Source organism: Micropterus salmoides, unplaced genomic scaffold, assembly GCF_014851395.1.
Source record: "Micropterus salmoides isolate LMB-PRFRI ecotype aquatic unplaced genomic scaffold, ASM1485139v1 Ms_hic_scaffold_4, whole genome shotgun sequence".
In the NCBI taxonomy this organism is placed as follows: Eukaryota; Metazoa; Chordata; class Actinopteri; order Centrarchiformes; family Centrarchidae; genus Micropterus; species Micropterus salmoides.
In genome coordinates, this window is record NW_024043372.1 from 15932064 (window position 1) to 15953804 (window position 21741).

Consider the following 21741-nt stretch of genomic DNA (forward strand, 5'->3'; position numbering starts at 1 on the left):
AGGGAAACCACAGAGATCCCTCGTAGGATTTTGCCTTCCTCGCCAACTTATTCCTCACTCTTCTTCTTCTTCTTCCTCTGAACTTCTTCAAAGAAGATGGTGCACTTCTACACCGCCATCATTGAGTCCATCCTCACCTTGTCCATCACCATCTGGTGCGCTGCTGCCACTGCCAGGGTCAAGGGCAGGCTGCAGCATATCATTCACTCTGCAGAGAAGGTGATTGGCTCACCACTTCAGGACCTGTACGCCTCCAGGACTCTAAAGTGAGTAGGAAAGGTTGTAGCTGACCCCTCCCACCCCGGACACAAACTGTTTGAGACTCTCCCCTCTGACAAGAGACTGCGGTCAATCAGGACCAAAACCTCTCACCACAAAAACAACTTCTACCCTTCTGCAGCTAGCCTCATTAACAAGGCCCGGGTCTGTCACTGACACTCCCCCCCTTTCAAATAATACAATTGTCTCTACACGTGTAAATATTATTTCATTTCATATCACGTACAAACCTGGCAATACTCTATTCTTTTATTATTCTTATATAATTTGCATTTTTTTATTCCATATTTATATATTTCTACATTTATTTATGTCAACTGTATGTTTGTCTACACGTAGCACCTTATCACCAAAGATAATTCCTTGTATGTGTAAAACACTACTTGGCAATAAAGCTCCTTCTGATTCTGATTCTCTTCTCCTCCATTGGTTTAGACTATGGAAAGGTCTCTGTGGTCCCCCATGTGTTCCGTCTTTTGTGTCTCGGTCACTCTCTTCACTCTCATCTTTATTTTCTTCCTGGTTAAGTCCAGTAAAACCACTATGTCTGTTGTCATGTAACTTCCTCTTACCAAAACCCTTCTTGCCCCAAACCTGTCTTTAAAATGTTTCTTTGCTGTCTCTTGAATCATCATCTCTGACTGTTGCTGCTGGTAAGTTAAGCCCTTTCTCGCCTTCTGTGACAATCCCTCTTAGCTCACAGATATGCCTAGAGGAAAAGGAGAGTGGAGAACGTGATGACATATCTCTGTGTGACCATGACCCCCAGATGGCATGTGACAGCCAGCTTAGCCTCATGCCCTGCTCATCCACCTCTTGGCAAACAGCACACAGAGCGTGTGTGGAGTACAGGAGGAGGGTGAAGGGAGGGGAGGGGGAGTCGAATACAGGAGAGAAAAATAACAAAAAGAGGGAAAAAAGAGAGGAAGATAAGACAGGAGAGGAGGTTATGGGAGAGGACAGAGGATGTGAGAAGAGAGGCGGAAATGTGTCTCTTGTAGGTCTTCATTTGTTGGCATTGCTATTAAATGTCTGATAAGAGAATCTGCTAAATGTTTAAAATGTGAATTAAGATTAAGGGGAAAGGATGGATATGTAGCCCAGGCCCACTTCCAGGTGGCTTGACTAAAAAAAGCACATGTTGACCACAGAGCCTGAACGATGCGCTCAGTAACTCATACCTGCAAACTCACACACACATATTTAAAAACTTGGAAGCATGCCATCAAACTGTAAACACGTGTGCAGACAACACGCGCACACAGAAACAGGGTCAACGTACTGCAATGCACTCATCAAATGCTGCAGTTCATTTGATGACAGCTGATGCAAGTTCGTTTTCAACCCAATGAGCAAAGCACTGAACCACACAGACCAGTGAAAATGTTACAGATAGTCACAAGTGCAAAATATTTTTTAAGGGATGAAAAAACAAGCCATGCACGTGTCGTTTTATACATACACATGGGCAGGACTGCGCTGTTCGAAATCCTGCATCGCACCCACAGTGATGCCGCTCATCATTATTTATGGCCGCAAAGTTTGGCACATTAATTCATCGGGGCAGTTTATGTGACCTTGTTCTGCAAGCACAGGTGGGAAGTGAGTTGGAGAAGGCTTCAATTATCCGGTCATATAAACATAATTATGAGTCATTCAAAAAATGTACCTGTCGAATGGGACTCATTAAATAAAATAACTTCACAGAGGCCCCATCCCATAACTGTTAAAAATGTTCTTATGTCACGTGCACAGATTCAGCTTCTATATTTCAGCCTTGTTTGAGAGACTTCGGTTGGTGTGAAAGATATACAGGCCTGGTGAGTTTAGAAAGATAATAACCACTGTTGATCTGATGCAACAGCTCATATTTGATGATGCGACACGTGACTGTGAATTCATTGCTGTTCCCCTACTACCCAGCACTCATGCAGCTCATTCACTGTCACGCTTTACGTGACATCTAATGATGTTTATTACTTACTGAGAATGAAAAGCAGGCAGTAAAGCAGGTTCACCACAGTAGAGCTATAAAAGCACGTCTTATTTGAACACTGACACTTACATGAACATAACACCCACGATAAATGATTGAAACATGATCTGCGTGTAACCATTTGCATTAGCCATTTCACAAACTCTGTCGGTCCTTTCTCGACACTTGCGAGCTACATCAGGATCAGGGACATCATGGATGAACAAATATTTTATATTTTTATTATTTTTATTTATTTCCTTTATTGGTTATTTTCTCACATCTTTGTGTGAATCCAAATTCTGTCTTTTGGATTTCACATTGCGTCAACCAAAACAAACTAACGTGTGCTCTCGTAAAGCCACTCACCGCAGCTGCCTACTTGAGCTGTGCAGGGCTTAAGCTGCTAGCAATGAAAGCTGGAATACCTTCTTTTCTCTCGCCATATGGAGCAAAAGTGGATTATAAGAGCAGTAGTACTTTGCACTGACTCTACCACTACTTTGAAGCACACACCCTTTGCCCTAGCTCTTAAGGTATTATATCAGTAATTTAACAGACAATCTAAGTTACCTAAAACAAACAAATCATATTTGCCACGTGTTCTCGTCAATGTACACAGACATGACAGTGAGCTGAAAAAATCTGGGATTAAAATCCACAATGTGACAATAATTCCTAAAAGCCAGACAGTATCTGTATATGGATGTTAGTCTGCAGAAAACTAATCTGAAATTCACAGCACTAAACAGTATTACTCAAGCATAGCACATCAAAGTGTGCATTATCATTAAACAAAACAAAATTAAATAGATTACTATGGCAATATCTAATGTCAGCTAATTACAAACATTGGAAATGCTTCATTCCTTTAATTCACTGACATGTATTTAAAAGTTTCCCTGTGGAGGTAGCTAGAGATAGACCCATAAATATCCTTATTTAGAAATGTCAGCTTCAGCCCACATCAACATATAGGCAAAATAACAAGAAATTTCAGTGCAGAGAAATGCCAAAGATATGTTTCCATTACATGATTTCTTACATAGGTTTATTTGTCATCTGTAAAATGTCCTGCTCAGTACATTTCTTTTGTCACAAAACTTAAAAAAAAATAATTTAAGGTGTCCTTACCAAAATACTTGTTCATGTTGTGTAAACTCTTAACTGGACAATCAGTCATGCATAATATTACAAACAAACTGCAATGCAATACGGAAACAATTGCTTTCTACATTGATGTTCATGTTTAGCAGACTGCACTGACAGCTGCACATGCAGGCAGAAAAACACGCCCACGGCAACAGGTCCTGACACCCTAGAAACCAGAAACGCTTCCCGACTGGAGAAGAGAAATACAAAGCTAAACGGCAACATTTCACACAAAACAATATATAAGTCAATCATTTTGCCTCTTTTTCTAATAAACACAACCTCTTGTATAAGAAAACACAAGTGTTTTAATCAGATAATTCACGGTTTTAAACACATAAAAAAGGGTAGCTATAGATAACGGGAAACAAAGAGATCCAAAACGGAACCAGTTCACTCACCGGGGAAAACACCGTCCACACCCCCGGCGTGAGGCGACTCAGCTGTGCTTGAAGAGAGGATTTTTCCATGTAAGTAAGTAATGTGAGTGCAACAGTGATGCGTCTTGCTGTGAACAGTGACAACAAACAGATGGCAGGAGAGCGGAGCTGGCCCTACCTGCAGAGATGACATAAGAGAGACCGCTCTCCTCCGCTAAACGTCCACTTTATCCCTCTCACCTTGCGCCTGACGTCACCACGCAGGGTCTCCGCAGCGTAGTACCATTTCTGTTTCTACAACATGTTCTTCACAACCCATCAATGATTCTCTGTAGCCTAACTATTGTGTCTTATTGAATTACAGTATCTCTTCGGCTCGGTCTCTAAGCTTCTATCAAACAAAAAACATATCAAAACCTCTGTAATAATTGGCAAATTACTCAATTTGTCTCTCATGTTGGATATCATACGTTTGTAATGCTCTGAATATATAAAGTAACCTATTACATTAATCATGCAATATTTATTCCAGCACTCTGCACTTTGGACCTGTGCACTATTATATTCATGTTTACAATTTACAGAAACAGTTTGACTTGTATATAGACATTGTATGTTGTTTTTCATTGTTGCTTTTTATATACTGTATACTTATTGCACTTACTTGTATTTACCCATCTTTGTTTAGTTTAAAATAGAACAATGCAGAGCCATTGATAGGCATAGTTGGAGAGCAGCCTAACCTAGCTTTGCAGTAGTCTCTGGGGAATGAGGTAAACCACAAAGAAGGAATACAGGATCACACTATTACATGACCTTAAAACAAGAAGGTTGTGTAAATGAATGCAAACCAGACTCTTAGTAGGTATTTCCATTTTAAGGCCCCTGGACAAAGACACAAATGTCACCAATTTAAAATATGATTAGCACTTAAATCTGAGTAAATAACAACACAATGTGACTAAATTCTTGCCCCAAGGTAAATTTACTGGAAGGCCACAAGATGCAGTTAAAACTCACAAACATTTCCAGTAAGCACACCTTGTGATAACATTTTTTTTTGTCAGACTGCTATTTCCAATGTCAATTATGAACTTTTAACCTCACAATCAATAATGTACCAACTATTTAAAATGGCACATGCCCATGCTATGCCCACACAGTAACTGTAAAAATGCAACATTATTGATTATTTCATAGCAGCTATGGCTTTTTTTCACAATTGTTAGCATGCTAATACTCTCAACTAAGACGTGTTATCCACAATCAGCCACCTCTTTACTGGGTACCAGAGCTGTTCATACTGCTAGATTTTCATATTGTATATATTGTACACCAAATCCACCAACCTCAAGTACGTAACAGCTGCACATAATATTTATTTATTCCAGCATCCTTTGCACTATTCTCCATCGCACTGTGTACATGTATGCATGTATGTGTATGTGTACCTCTATATGTCATCCACCTCCGAAACATAACAATAATAACAACAACAGCAACAACAGCAACAACAATGATAATAATATTATTATTATTATTATTATTATTATGCACTCTGCTCATTGCACTAATTGTCAATTTGTCTATATTGTTTTTGTTTTTATTTATAGTGTGTATATATGTGTTCTCTATACTGTAGCCTGTGTCTGATTATATTATTGTATTATTGTATGAGTAAGCACATCGTACAATCCTGAATCAGACTCCTCGTATGTGTACATATACCTGGCAAGTAAAGCTGATTCTGATTCTGATTCTTTTAGCATTTAACTCAAAGCACGTCTGTGCCTAAAAGTACAGCCTCACAGCATGATTGTGTCTTGTTTTATTATGGTTGGTGTGCGGATGAAATGTTCATATTAGTTACGGCTGGGGCTTTGACTGAATGTAATACACTTCAAACACCTGATGGAAATTTAATCTACACTGTAATATTCCCAATAATCAGTGTGTGTATGCATTACACACACAATCAGCCTATCATGTTCACTTCTGCCTTCTCACGGCTCTAATATCACTTTTAGTAACAGATCACTCACACTGTCGACACAGTAAAGCAGCAGAGTTAATTATTTGTAGATCCCATTCCTCACATACTGTAAAAGCAGCCCAACTCAATCACTCCACCCCTGCACTGTGTCTAGTTGCTGCTTTTAGGTGGAAAGATCATTCCTCCTGGACAGATAAATTATCACTGGCATCCTGTTTTTGTTTTCATTTTGCTCTTTGTGTGAATGTGTGTGTATATGTTTGTGTAAGTGTGTGTGTAGGAGGAAGGGGGGAGGGGGGGGGGGCACAGACAGAGAGAAAGAGACAGAAACAGAAACAGAGAGATGCAGCGATAGAAATCACAGAGGGCCTGTAAAGCAGCCCTCTCTCTTCCTGTCATTGTTTCATTTCAGGGACTCACATGAAGCTCAGCTACGCCTCCTGGTCATCAGCTTGCTCCCCCTCCTACGGCTGCTCTGTGTTTCCATGGAGACAGCGAATATGCCTGCAGATGATCCCCTGCTGAAAGGCATTCACGGAGACAATAATACAGCACAAACTGAAATTCTGACTGTTAAAGGATCAGTGTTTAATATTTAGTAGGATCTATTGACAGAAATGCAATATAATATCCATAACTATGTTTTCAGTGGTGTATAAAGACCTTACATAATGAACCGTTGTGTTTTTATTACCTTAGAATGAGTAATTTTTATCTACATATACCCATGTTGCGCTGCCATGTTTCTACAGTAGCCCATACAGACAAACGGCTCTACAAAGCGCCTTTCTTCACTACGTTGAATACGTATGAAGAAGAATAAGTAACATTAGAAGTAGTAGTAGTAGTCGAGTGGTTCATTAGAAGCAAGAAGAGAAGAGAAATTTGGACAAGCGGAGGACCACACTTGTTATTTAACGATTGATGTCAGCTTCTGATGGTGTCAGAATCTATTTTGTCTTCTTAAATCTTTATTGCTAAAAGAGAAAGTGTTGATTCATGCAAAATCACATATTGCAGATACATATTTTGCAAACATGTTAATTGTAATATGGTCATAATTGTTAGTTTCCTGTCCATGTAGAGTGAACAAGATGAGTCTGCATGTTGTTTATATGCTCTGATAATGCTAATCCAACGCATCTCTGTTGTAGAAGAACGACTTCACAACTCGGGAAATGGGACAATCCCAGGAGCATGTGAATGCATCGTGAGCCGCTGGTTGCAATTTGCAACCTTCACCACTAGATGCCACTAAAACTTACACACTGAACCTTTAGAAGGGCAACATGGAAACAATATGTGTGTTGTCAATATAGATTTTGTTACTCTGAGTGACTTTGTTTCAGACGTAAATATCTCAACAATGTTTCAACTGATGGATTGCCATGAAATTTTGTGCAGATAGTGATGGTCCCCAGAAGATGAATCTTGACTTTGGTGATCCCTTGACTTTTCATCTAGTGCCACCAGCCGGTCAAAGTTTTTACTTATCCAGTGACATATCTCACCATCTACTTGATGGATTGGAAAAACTGTTTGTCCAGACATTCATTTTTCTCAGAAGATAAATCTTGAAGACTTGAAGTGTTGCCCTCACTTTTCTTCTAGTGCCACCATGAGGTTCACTTTTGTGGTTTTGAATGAAATATCTCAACCATTGGATGGATTGCCATGAAAATTAGTTCAGACATTCATCTTCCCCTTGGGATGAATTGAAAAAACTTTGTTTCACCTAGCGCAATCATCAGGTGAATTTTATTTATTTATTTTACCTTTATTTTACCGGGAAGTCCCTATTAAGATCAAAAATCTCTTTTAGAAGAGAGACCTGGCAGCAGGTAGGTACAAGTTAATAGCCATACATTAATACAACATGTTAAAATGCAAAACAACAAAATTCACAAGAAAACAAGAAAAACTAAAAGTACATATATTCAAACACAATGGCCTCTCAACAAAAACAACCACAAGCCTCCTTCACCACATTTTTCATGACCCTCTTAAATTTATCAATTGATATACATGCCTCTAATTTGAGATTTAATTTGTCCAATACATGAGTTTATGACCGAATACCTGCAAAACTGACCTTCCCATCAGCCTCAACTGTGCTTTCTGTTGATGCTGTGCTGATTTCCATCATGGTAACATGAGAAATTGAGATGTGAACATTGATTGTAAACAATGAACCTGCTAAATATCAGCATGTTAGAATTGTCATTTTGAGAATGTTAACATACTTATGTTAGCATTTCGCTCAAAGCAAAGGTTCACAGAGCCTCATGGCTGTAAAAATACTAGGGTATTTCAGCCGTAGACATAGTACTATAATTGTCTGAACTCAACATACAGCATCCTTCAATTTATGTAGAAACCTTATAATTACCAAATATGGAGATACACGGTTTTCAGTGGACAGCGACTATATGTGAGTTAGGGGAAAGTGCTAAACATGTGGGCCTGAACAGAATGACAGTACAGTGTGTGAGCTTGTTTGCATGTCAGAACTCCAACTCATTTATATGCGTATGCATATGTGTGTTTGAACATCTTTGGCACACATACCTGCACATAGGAGTGACTGTGAGCATGCACGCAGGACCTCATAACAAGCTTGACAAATGTCTGACTGAAACTCTATCTGCAGCGAGGAACCCTATCTGGGCTAATGATCAGGTTAGCTTCCTTTACATGGCCAGATTTCCTTCACTGAGCCATTTTACACAGGTGAGCGCTTGCTGTTAAGTTTAGGTCAGAGACAAACATAGAAACAATAGCTAAAAAATTGATGCTCAGGCTGTTGGTTTTTTTTTTACATTGGCTTATATAGTGACACGTGTGCATTAAGCTGGATTGCTAAATGCCCTAACACCCTCAGCTGCTTTACTGTAGTAGTCCTGGGAAAAGGGCCAGACACCTGCTGTCCTACTCACTCTGGCTCATGTCACAACAACACATGAAACCTGCCCTGTTCATGTGGTGTAGTGGATTCTGCTGTGGATGATAGCTTGTGTTTGTTTCAGTGAAAAGACAGTTGTCTGCATTTCATTTTATACAGTATATAATTATTATAATGAGCTTGTGACACACACATAATGTATCACACATTAATATTGCATATAATTAAGTAGCAAGAAGGCAAACTGTGTCTTTTCTGAAAAAACGATTCTGGTTATTTAGATAAGTGTGACAGAAAATGTGGCCAAGTGGCAAAAATGGCAAGGCTCCTACTTAAAACATGAAGAAGTCTCTTCACACAGTAAAACCAGACAATTTATTGTCCAACAATATTCAACACTGCCTATTTGTACTGACAGTACAGGTTAATGTTCACATGTGTCATTCTGTTACATCTTTCCACAGCTCTTGTTTGCTTACAATTTTGGCAGTTTTCTGCTATTAGTTTACAAATAAGAGTTTTAACATTAGTGGGGTGATTACATAAATTCACAGACAATGGGCACTATTTAAACAAGACTAAAACCGCTTGCTATATTTAACCACTAACTCCTTTCATTCCTTCCAATATCCTACTTTGGGATTAAACCTGGTTTGAACTGGCCAGCAAAGTATTCTTGGTGGGATGTGAGTTCCGCAACACAAGTTGTGATGACTTTTGATGGGGGAATTAGATGATATGACAGGGGGGAAGGAAAATGGATAAAAGACAGGGAAAAGAAATTGAACCAATGTATGTAAATAAAAATGACATACATTTTAAAACCATTTCAGAATGAACTTCATGCTCAAGCTCATTTCTTGTCAAATATTCTGGCATCATATCAAAATGATAAAATATTCATGAATCCTGTACAGTTTTGTTGTAGAATATGCAAACTGCGATAGTCCACCAGCCTGTGGCCACTCTTTTCTCTACACACTCATGGATTTCCATACCACACTGGTGTTTTTGCGTATTTTAGTTCATTTAATTTGAATGCAAATCATATTATACTATTAATAACTGCTCATATTGACTAATGCAGGACAAATTACTAAAGCATGAGATAGGTAGGTAGGTAGGTACATTTATTTGTCACAGTATAACAGGTTATATAGTGAAATTGGGTGAATTGGTATGCATTAATACAGAAGCAATTATAAAAATGTTAAACAGAAATAAACTATAATCAGTGGAGCAGTGCTGAGGATGAATTTGAGCTTAGAAGTCTGATAGCTTGGGGGGAAAAGCTGCTCTGTCATCTGGTGGTGCGGCAGCTGAAACTTCTGTATCTCTTCCCAGAAGGCAGCAGGGTGAACAGGCTGTGACTGGGATGGGTACTGTCTTTTAGTATAGATGAAGACCATGTGTTTTAAAATGTAGTTGTCTATGGCAATTTGCGTGTTACAACCCTAAAACCCCCTAAAATAGCAATACTGCTAATGCTATTAGAACAGCGCATATAAATCAATAAGGGGCATTAATACGTGAAATTGGCTACTCTACTTGGGTTCACCTCATCAGGAGGCTCACTGATGTTTTGCATGTTCAGTTTATATTCAACATTCAGGGAATACTGTGAATTAAGTCAGCGAAGTCGAAAGCAGTGCTGCGGCTCCACCTTCTTCTTTCTTATTCAGCAGTCTATAATAACTGATGCTCAGTTGCTGAGGTAAGTAGAAAAAGAGAGGGGCATCAGTGCCACTTTGTTGTTCAAGTGTAGAAGGACTGTAGCATAACCTACAGTCTGTGAGTATAACACCATACCAACGCCCCTTTGTGTCATAATGTGGATACTACAAAAGAGTCAGCACAAACACTTTGTGGTCCTTCAGACAATTTAAAACATTTCCTGGTAGGCATAGAGACACACAGACAGTGACGGTAAGTGCAAGTCATTACATACTACGTGTCTCAGATATTGGCAACATAAATATTTTACTCCCCTTTTTATTTTCCAGCATTGTTGTCATTCTTTCAAATATTTTGATATGTAATTTCCTAGTGAGGCCACCAGAGGGAGCTCTTATCTTTCGGGACCCAACGCTGCAGAGGGTACTTGAGAAAATGAGAGTTAATGGCCACAGAATGGCATCCTTTTGTTATTACTGTTTACTAACAGGGGGACCATTCCCTGGAGGTTTTTGTAAAACTGTGTTCCTGCATTAACTCTCACTATTTAATCTAAACAACTTTTCAGTACATTTATTTCAAATAGAGTGGTTTATCTTGATCTGTTCCAGAGAGATTTAGCTGTTCAAGTTGATTTTCAGCATTTACTTTCTCCAAGTGCAGCTGTTTACACTCTTGAGTCTCAGGCAGTGATTAAAAACATCAGATTCATTTGTAAACAGGTTTGGGATTTTTTTATTTTACTATAGGCACTTGATTGCAAACAGATTTGTTGTGTAGTGTAGCTTTGACTTGCAGGAATATGTAGAGGGAATGAAGAGTGTTTTTTGGGGTTGTCTGGGAGTATCTGTCTAGCTTCAGCAAATTAAAGAGCTGGTTGGTAAGGGTGGAGATTACACAGGGTTTTTGTCTTTCTTCACTACATATCCTTACATTTTAGCAGAAGCATATGATGAACTGAGGTCAAGTATCACATTTCACTGCTCTATCAGAGTTAAAAGAAAGTTTTCAAAGCTTCACAAAAACTGCACTGTCAGTGCCTGTACTCCATCTTAAACCTCAGTGGAACTCCCACCGCAGCTTTGCTGCAGAGTCAGACCACGGCATGCCTCCAGCAGAAAGTACATTACCCCTCTGCTGTTATTATGGTTGGTGTTTTAAGATTTGGAAAGCTGCTGTGTCATTTTTGCGCACACTAAAATAGCAACAGCAACTTTTGTGCAGTAACTGCTGGTCGTTGGTCATCATGAGCTAAACATAGATCTACAGTACTGCACACAGATTAGGCAGAGGTGGAAAAAATGCTGTAAAGTAAGAATGCATTCATAAACAGACATGTTTATAGATCATATTTATCAATTATCAACAAAATCACAATTTTTGAAAGCATTCTTTACAGCATTCTTTACAGCATTTTTTTTCACACCTGCCAGTAATGTCTATTTCTGGCACAATACGCATTCGACAGCGATACAATGCCAAGAAGAGAGAGAGGCTAGAGGAGAAATTCTTTTTTTCGTTTCTTTTTTTCGTTTCTCGTTTTTTTTCTTCTTTTTTTTTTTCCAACTGAAAGAGATGAAAGAGAATTACTATATGTTGCCAAAGAGGAGTCACAGTATAATCTGGTCTACTGACAAATCCTCCAAAAGAACGCTCAGACCTTCAGGTTCTTTCTTCAGAGCTGCATTATTGTTCCTTTCAGCGTGACGTGTGCGTGGTAATCATTGGCTGCGTTGACAGGATGGAGAGAACCTCGATACTCTGTTTTAGTGTCAGAATCTGACTGATGCAGATTGAATGTCCTGCCTGCAGCCACTGATGAAAAGAAACTATATTTACTCAAGTACTGTACTTAAGTACAGTTTTGAAGTACTTGACTTTTATGCTACTTTATACTTCTAATCCACTACATTTGAGAGCGAAATACCATATTTTCTGCCTCACTACATTTATATTACAGCTGTAGTACTAGTTACTTTTATTTTACATGAAAATACATTGTTAAAGATTAAACCAGTGTTTCCCAAACCTTTTTGGGTTGTGACATCTTGTAAAATAACAGTGACCAGTTGCGGCCCCTTGTCACGATTCAGATGTCTATGGAACATTTTCCCTCTAAACTTCTCAGACAGTTTCATTTAAATAAGTGTTTAAACTCCAAGGAGGTACATTATCCAATACTTTGCAACTTTGTTTTGTCGTTTTTCATCCTATTAATCATCTCACAACCCCCCAAATTTACCTTTTGACACTTACATCAGGATCCACTAGATGACCTAAAAGCCTACTTAATTATACAATACAATGTGAACAATTTAAAAATTCTATAATAACTCATTTGTCAAAGCACATCTTCATCTGTGGGATTTTGAATGACAGTTTGTTGTATTGCTCCTATTACATAAGTAAAGAAACAGAGTGTATCTTTCACCACTGCCGACAGCACAGACATTTCAAAGAAAAAGAATATTTACTTTCTGGAGCACCGACAAGATTCACAGGAAACTTTCATGATACGTTTGTGGATGACAACAAATCAAATCATTTGTGTTTAAATTACAATATAAGAAAAGGGGTCACGGGTTTGGGTTGGTTAGATGTGTTTTGTGTTTGTTTCTGTGTTCATTCCCTGCCCTTGTGTTTGCTCTTCTCTGTAGTATGTGTTACTTTGGTCATTTGTTTTTTAGTCAGGTTTACTTTTGAGTTCATTAGTGTTATCTAGTCTTGTTTTTACTGTCTTTATGTTCTGTATGTTTTTTGTCAGCTAGTTACTTTTGATGTCTGTGTTATGTTTCATTTTGTGACATAGTTCCTTGTGTGTTTCAGTTAGTTTCTGTTTTAGTTTGTAATTAGTCTGCCCTAGTGTCTCTTGTCTTGTTTTACTTCCTGCCTGTCCTTGATTGTCTTTCAGGTTTCACCTGTGTCTAATTAGTTTCTCACTCACCTGTGTATTTAAGTGGTTGTCTGTCTGTCACTTGGTGTCAGCTCGTTTTGGATGTTTCCCGTGTTTCCAGTGTATGTTGTTACTTTGTCTCTACAGGAATCTCTATGGGAATCTGTGTTTTGAGTTTAAATCTCTAGTTTAGTCACCTGTTTAGTTTCACGTTTCTCGTTTTCTTGTGGATTATTTTCTCGTTTAGATTTTTGGACTTTGTTTTCACCTGCGTTGTAAGTTTTCACCTTAGTTGCAATAAACCTCACCAACTCTCCAGTTTTCGTCTCAGTGTCTGCATTTGGGTCCTTACCTCTGTTTCCAGCGTTCCGCCCCAGAGGCAGAACGTAACAAAAACAAATTGTCCAAAACCAAAGTCAGCTCTCTTTTATGTGCATGTATGGCTTTGTTCCAGCAGCTAAATTCATGATTCCTGCCTTCAACTGAGACATCAGCAATATGCAAATAACCTAGAGTAAGTGCTCCCAGGAAACACACTTATTTGTGGATTCTCTTTCCTTGGGTCATAATAATGATGCCACCTTTTCAGTTCTCAGAAGAACCACTTGCACAGCAGAAGGTCTGGATTTTTGAGATAGCAAAAAGTGTGATTAGTGCATGTTCAGGTTTTTAGGTCAGTGGCTGATGTAATTTTTTTCTCTGGGAGTGTTTGTAGAAAAATGTGAGAGTAGTCTGGATAAAGTGGATGTGGAGATTTATTTTCATACATTTCACAGCATTCTGCAAAGCTAATTTGAAAGGTAATAAAAATACATTTTCTATCACCGGGCATAGTCCTAATAGCGTGTCATATTAATGGACTACTCACCATCAGGCAGAGATTCCTACACTAACTTACTGATGTATATAAATTTAAGGAAGTGATTCCATCAGCACGTAATTCAATACCATTTACAAATATAATAGAGGACTCCTACTAACCTGAGTCCCTTCCAAATTGATCATCAAGTAGTTGCCAAACAGTTGTGACCTTCCACCTAACAATAGTTTATTTGAGGATTTTCAGTCAGGATTTAGTTTATCATAGCACAGAGACAGCACTGGTGAAAATTACAAACAATCTTCTATTTTTTCTGTCAAAGGACTTGTCTCTGTACTTGTCTAGTTAGATAGATTTTAATGCTGCATTTAATACCATTAACCAGAGATCCTTTTACAGAGACTGGAACAGTTAATAGGCATTAAATGAACCACACTTAGCTGGTTGAAGTTTCACAAGGTTCTGTGCATGGACCAATCCTGTTTACATTGTATTTGCTTCCTTTAGGCAATATTATCAGGAAACACTTATAGCATGCGTAAAACCTGGATGATCTGCAATATTCTGATAAACTCAAACAAAACTGAATGATTATAATAGCGCCTTTTTTCACCTACGTAATATTGCAAATTGTTACTTCAAGTTGTTACTTCAAGGCTGGATAATTGCAATTTCTTATAATCAGGCTGTCCGAATATGTCCCCTTAAGAATCTCCATCTGATTCAGTGTACTGAAAAAAACTAGGAATAGGGATACTGTATTAACTTCTCTGGACTGGCTCCATGTAAAAACCAGAATAGAATTTAAAATCCTTCTGCTCACCTACAAAGCCCTTAATGGTCAGTCACCATCCATCCATCCATTGTCAACCACTTATCCTGCGTACAGGGTCGCGGGTGGTCAGTCACCATCTTATTTTAATTCTGTGGAGTCTGAATCTGTGGTTGCGGGCTTCCTGCTGCCCCTATGTTCCTGCTCAACACCCACTGCTACAATTATTATCATTATTATTACTTTTTATTGGTATTTCTATTATTACCACTGCCTTTACTATTTACATCTTGTCAATGTAAGATGGAATCTGTAGAACTTGCTTTGGGCTACTGTGTGTTCTGCTCTTTCTTTTTCAGCAGTTGTTTTAAAACTTAATCCATTTAAAAAAAAAAATTGTCATGTGTTTTTTTTTAACAACAAAGCTCCTTATGGTCTCTTCATCTTCCATTCTGCTTCCACCATGGTGCCATTTGTTCATATGTTATCATTTCACAAGTTATGTCTCATTAATCTGTCAAGAGGATGTTCTGCTCTTGCCAGGCCATAGTTGGAAATGGAAATTTTGTTCATAAAAAAATGCTCTGTCTCTCTCTCTTCCCCCTCTCCCCCTCTCTCTCAACCCACCCTGAGTCTAGGTTCTGCTCAAGGTTTCTACCTGTTAAAAGGGAGGTTTTCCTTTACACTGTCACCAAGTGCTTGCTCATGGTGGAAATAATAATATTACATGAGTACGGTCTAGACCTTCTCTATATGTGCAGTGAGATAACTTCTGATATGAATTGGCGCTATATAAATAAAATTTAATTTAATTCAAATCAATTCAATTCAATCATGGTGCAACACACACCACACAAGTGTGATATGAAAACACGTTTACACTGAGAATGGGCTTTTCAGTGAAGTAGAAGACATCTTGTGTCCAGAAACATTTGAAATGAACAATATTTGTATATTTATAGATGTATTACATTTATCAGAGTGGGCGGAGTAGATGTAATTAAATTATTTTTAACTCTTGAGTAAATGTACTTACATTCCACCACTGTTCTTCTGTATGTAAAATAAGCATTCATTCATGTATTTTCAAATGTCAAACAGAAAACACATTGTAAAGTATTGGATTCTAAAAGCACACAACTGGTGAATAATAACATCCACTCCAATATTCAAGTGCCTTCAGTGTAAAGCCCATTATGGTATTGACAGCAGTGTCTGTCCTCTTAGTGCTATTAACCACAGTATACCCTAGAAAAGAGCAACACATTAATACTTAAATTACATTGTGATAAATACCAGTCTGATTGATATACAATTGACTGCAAACAAGTGGCTGATAATAAGAGCATACTCCATCCTCGTTGATGTGCTAATATCTTAATGGGGGGACTCATTGCTCAGGGCAACTACTTGGAATGGATCCAGTCTTCACCACAGAGAGAAGAGCGATTCAAAGATAAAGGAGAGGGTGGATCGATGCGCGGCAGAAAGACATGCTTTGTATTGTGGAGCCGATTTATAACTCAGTTTTTAATCGCATCACACAAAGACATTTTGTCTTTCCTGAAATGCTTCTTCAGGAGGAGGGCTGCAGCAGGATCCGATATTTTCTGTCTGCATTTGTCGTTAGTTACCAACAGTGTGTCTTTTTGTCTGCCTACTTATTCAAACTAGAACAACTGATGATGGAAAGCCTCGGACTTGAAAATGACCAGATTAATATTTTTTGTTTTTCCCTGTTTCTAGACTTCATGCTATGATAAGCTAACTGGCTGCTGACTGGCATGCAGACTTCTTATATAATTCAAGGCAAGAATGCGTATTTCTACCACTCTCTTGGCTGCAGACTAAACTTGAGCGCCTCATTGTTAACTGTTACTTGTGGGCTTTGTTTAGTCGAGCCACTCCCTACAAAACAACCACCCCTTTCTGCTCCTTGGGAGAAGTGGGGCAAGCGCAAATCCATGAAATATGTAAAGGGTAAAGTCTGAAGCCTGCCCGTCTTTCCCAGCTGCCATGGGACCAGGAAGATTAGGGTTAAGAGGAGAAAAGGGGAGTGTGTGAACAAATACTTTACTCCATCAACCATTACTGCTGACCCAGATTCTCAGATGTGTTTAAAAACTTGCCCCTGATTTTATCCATGTGTCTTTGTGAATATGTGCATAATTTGCATGTTTGACAAGTTTGGATATCAATATATTTTAGTACATACTGCACATCTTGAGACACAAATGCAGTAATAAAATGTTACAATCATTATGTTTCCCATGAGGCCCATTTATCATGAGTATTGCACGCTGACTTCCTTACCTGTCATGTTTCAAAAGCTTGGTGACGTCTTCATGTCGAGATCATTTTGCTCTGATCTAAAGTACCTTGAACATACACTTTGAAGCTCTCAATGATCAACACGACTGGGAAAGTAAAGTCAGTATGGTCTGTATGGTCAATAATAGTAATTGAATCATTGAATGATGAATAATTGAAAGTAGAAAAGAAAAGTGAGGCAGCACCTCTACCACCTCAGACAGCTTTAAAAGCTTGAAAAGAGTCCCTCTGGGGCTCCTTGAGATCTTCTACTTTGGTGCTGGGAATGTTCATGAACTGCTCTGCTGGCATTATACTAGTAGCATATAAATGTAATTTCTAGGGGTAGTGTCCTCTGTGAATTCTTTTTCATGCAACATATACAAAATCTTATTCTATTAAAAATCTTTCCTTTATATTTCACATTTTTAAAACTTATTTCAGGAATTTTCTACAAAAAACAACCACTATCTTGTACCGAGAATCAGATCTCTGCACTTGAAGACACTGATTCACTTCATGTGATTGCTCAATGTATGACCACAGAAAGACAGGAGACATGGGAGTCGAGATATGAAGATTAAAAAAAAAATAGAAAGGAAAGGAGATGCGAGTTGGCAGAGACAAAAGATACAGAAAGAAAAAAGAGAAAATCCCAAAGAGTGGGAGGGAAATTTCAGAGACTCGGAGAGATGCTCTCTTGCCAAGTCTACTGTCTCCTGTCTCACCACAGACAAAGTGCAGACAGATTTTATTTTCAGCCTCACTGTATTGTTGACACCTCATGAGCATTAAGACAAGTCAAAATACTGCAATATAATACATTAAATGGAATGTCTGTAGAAAACATATTGTTTTATCAGGAGAAGTGTAGCTGCAAAATATGAGTTGGAGTTTATTGAATGCTGAACTGGCTCATGCAAAAAAAAGTCTGGGGTAGTCTTATAATGTCTCATAATCAGGGCCATAGTAGTGGGGGGTAAAGTGGTACTGATTACCCAAGGTCGCTAGGATTCCTCTCTAAAATGGCTAATCTAGCCGAGTGACTGCTGATGCTGGAGCATCAACGTGCCTTGTGACAGTCATGTCTTTCCCCAAGAAAAGGAAATCGGAGTATCAAAAAAGAAAAGAAAGAAGAATAGAAAGAGAGCAAAATGAAGGAAAACATCTGCTAACTAATTTCAACAAAAGAGAGGTGACCAAATCACAACTAACATAGATGAAGAATGGTTTAAGCTAATATCAGTACAGTAGTTGTTTAGATTGAAGGCAGTCAGAGAGGAATGTAGCTTGATGCATATTTGCATTCTAGGCTAGAACATAAATTATCATCAGCATCATAGCTAGCTGTCAAATGACATTATATATGTCGAAATTACCTAGCAAAGCTTAACACATGGCCCCGCCAGTTTCAGAAACAGCTACAGAGAGGCGAGCAGCAGTAGGTCCCTCATGATCTCCTACAGTTACTGAGGATGTGAGACAAGGTGAGCTCATATAGTGGCAACTAAAAGTTTTTCAACCGCTAGGGTCTGCGTGACGAAAAAAATCATCATCTTAGGGTGTTGTGTAGGATCTTTGTGCACACATCCATGTGCCTCCCGTTTCTGTGACCCACCAATCAACTGGAGACGTGAGGAACAAGTCCGCCAAACTGACTCCAGAAAGTTGTATAAACAGAAATAGGCCGTGTCCGTGGTGTCAACAGCAGTGTGTGTACACGTCAGCTTTGATCTATATTCAGGAAAAGGCTTTGCAGGGCGCTCACTCTGCAAAATCCTAAACCGTCTGGGCATCACAGGGGTAGCAAAGAAGAGGGCCATACAATCCGCAAGGGAAGCCGCTGAGAGAGCCACAAGGTGGCTTTGGATAAAGAGGACTGATCTGTGGATGGTTGTTGCTGGGACGCAAGTTGGGGCCTGATCAACCCCGGCTGGGTCGCCAGGATGAGGGTGTCTGATTTTGAAAGACCCGAAAGACCCGAGGACTCCTGGTTACATCACTGATGATGCGTCCCAGTGAATCCAGAAGATGTATCTTGCACAAGACTATAGCAACATACAGACAGAACATAAGGAGCAACCATTTTTCATGTCTTCAGTGGAGCTGATGTTTCAGCGGACTTCTAATTCACCTGCATCTGTTTCCATCGCACTTTGTCACATTTTACTTTTATCAGTACACCAACTTTCTCACCTGTGCTAAGGATAAAACGGTTGTTACAACATTTAGAGGTAATAAAATAAAACTTTGCTGGTGCTGTGGTGGGTGATGGTGGTGGCCACTGGCGGTCTGGGGGGCCCCAGTTTGTGCAGCCCTGCCATACACAGTGTCCCTCAGTCTCCTCCTCCCTCTCAGCCCCGCCCTCAAGGAGTGGAGCTGTAGAGCAGAGAGAGAGAGAGAGAGAGGGACTCTGCAGACACCCTCGCTCTCAGTAAGCTTTTCTCAGCAGCCCTAGTGTCTTTACTAACGGGACAAGTTTAAACCATCAGGATATCACCGCCGGTTCTCAGCTTTTCTCTCGCCTCCATGTGAACACCACGAACCCCAGGCTCAGGTGAGTGCAGAAATTTTGGGAAATGTTGCCAGGTTGTTGGGTTCAGCCGCTTGTAACTAAACGAGGGGGAAGAAGGGAATCTTTTCCTCAGTGGAGGAAAAAGCGGCAGGAGGAGGAGAGGCATGTCCGACTCCTGTTCCTCTTGGAGCAGTTATAGCTAGCTCACTTTACCGCCTTTCGAGGGTCATGAACGCATTAATAACCTGTAATTAAACCGGTGAAACCCGCCGTTTCCGCTGCTGGCGACGCGGTTTGAGATTAGCAGAGCGGCTTCAACATCCTCCCCGAGATGTTGCCATTACACCGTTGCAATGTTGCACATGGCTTTTTTCCAACAACCGCGACTGCGTTTTTGCCGTAGCTACTTTGGCCACTTGGACGCAGTTTGAAAGCTGCAGATATTTACTTTGTTGTTACTTTATAAGTCATTCTACAGAAGTGAGGAGAGCTCAGCAAGCCTGGGCGAAGGTTTGGTCAACGCAGGTAGAAGTGGCTTCTCAACTTTTGAATGGAAAATGCATCACATATACTTTATTTATGTACAGCGTGTTTGACAGTTTTTAGTAAAGTAGAAAACAAATGTTTTACATGGATCTTCAAGTGAGTCAAGGCTGCTGACGTTTATTTTCATTCTTGATTCATCTGTTGATTAAATATTTGATTAACCTGTAAAAATGGGGAACATTTACTTTTTTTGTCCAACCAACAGTCTAAGACTCAAACATTTTCAATTTACAATTGTATAAAAAAGAAAAGCAGCAAAAGGCTAGAACCAGCATATGTTTGACATCTCCGATTGATAAACTGTCTGTCAAACAAATTGAAGAACAGTCCAAAGATATTTAATTTACAATGATATAAAAACATCACACAATCCTCACATTTGAGAAGCAGGAACCTGCAATGTGCTTGAGGGACTGCAACTAACAAGACTAATCGTTTTGTCTGTAAAATGACAAAAATATAATGTCAGGGAGAATATTCAAATGTTATTCAGTTTGCAGAATTATAAAACAGATAAAAAGCAGCACATCCTCACATTTGAGAAGCTTAAATGAGTGAATATTTGGCAAACACCTAATTCATTATCAAAATTGTTGTCATTTTTTTTTAGTTTGACTTATAGTTCCTGTTTTGCTGTGGATTTTAGTTATACTTTTATCTTATCACTCTGCAAAAAGACCGCAACAGTGATTATGAAGACGTCACATTAGCACTACAACACAGACTGGGCCGCATTAAACATATATGAGATCCTTGGTACTACGATGACATCAGTGATGTACCACTTACAGGCTCTCACTGTCACTGCCTCTCTCTCAGAAAAGACTGAAAACATCGACTTTCTTTTTTTCTCACTTGATTCCACATGTACACTTTGTTAAGGTAGGTGGGATCCCCTGCCTGGCTTCATTGGCGTTTAAATGTTTTATGTGTGGAGACGTCTTGAGCGCTTTCTCCTGCTGTTCCTTTCGGCATCTGCACCGGTTGTCAGCCCGTGTTAGAAATGGGCTGTTAGAGAGAGACAGCACAATCTGCCTTCATGCGTACACACTTAACTGTACACACAGATGGTCAAGTATACAAGAGATGGAGTGTATCTGTGTTCGCAAACATGCAAGCACCTGAAAACGACCTGCAGGTCTGCATCGCACATGTGCATACAGATTGTAATGTTTGATTACGTAAACCTTGTGTAATCAACAAGGCTTAGGGCTGAACTATATGTATAGCTTTGTTTCAGCTTTGACATGTGATGATCACATGTGGAATTCTGTAACTGTGAAGAAGACATGTAAAGATAAACTGGGCCCATCACTTCAGCCTAAACTCTCAGGATATTGACATATTTTTAAAAGTACTTTTGGGGAATTTTAATGCATTTTATTACAAGGTTGGCCAGACTCAAACTCGGTATGTTGCGGTTCATGGTTGGTGTCATAACCACTAAACTATGGGGGTGCCCTGGCTCTCTCTACGCATGCAAGAGCTGTGCTCACAGTAAGATGGGGCGCAGAGGCAAAGTAGAACAGG

The 21741-nt window shown here is 39.3% G+C and overlaps 1 protein-coding gene and 1 long non-coding RNA gene across 3 annotated transcripts in view; one reads left to right on the plus strand and one right to left on the minus strand.

Moving 5' to 3' along the window:
- Nucleotides 1-3288: 3288 nt before the first annotated feature.
- LOC119885497 lies at nucleotides 3289-3948 on the minus strand. The gene is made up of 2 exons (XR_005441351.1): nucleotides 3808-3948; nucleotides 3289-3596 (listed from the first exon to the last, which is right to left on the minus strand). It is a non-coding gene; the product is annotated as an uncharacterized LOC119885497 (long non-coding RNA).
- Nucleotides 3949-19554: 15606 nt separating this feature from the next.
- The window catches only part of ppp1r16b (protein phosphatase 1, regulatory subunit 16B), a 96875-nt gene continuing 94688 nt past the window's right edge, over nucleotides 19555-21741 (plus strand). Inside the window, exon 1 of one of the 2 annotated variants that reach the window (XM_038695438.1) lies at nucleotides 19555-19707. The gene's annotated coding sequence lies outside the window, so the exon portion shown is untranslated. The remainder of the gene's footprint in view (nucleotides 19708-21741) is intronic. The other variant, XM_038695440.1, reaches the window with a different exon arrangement.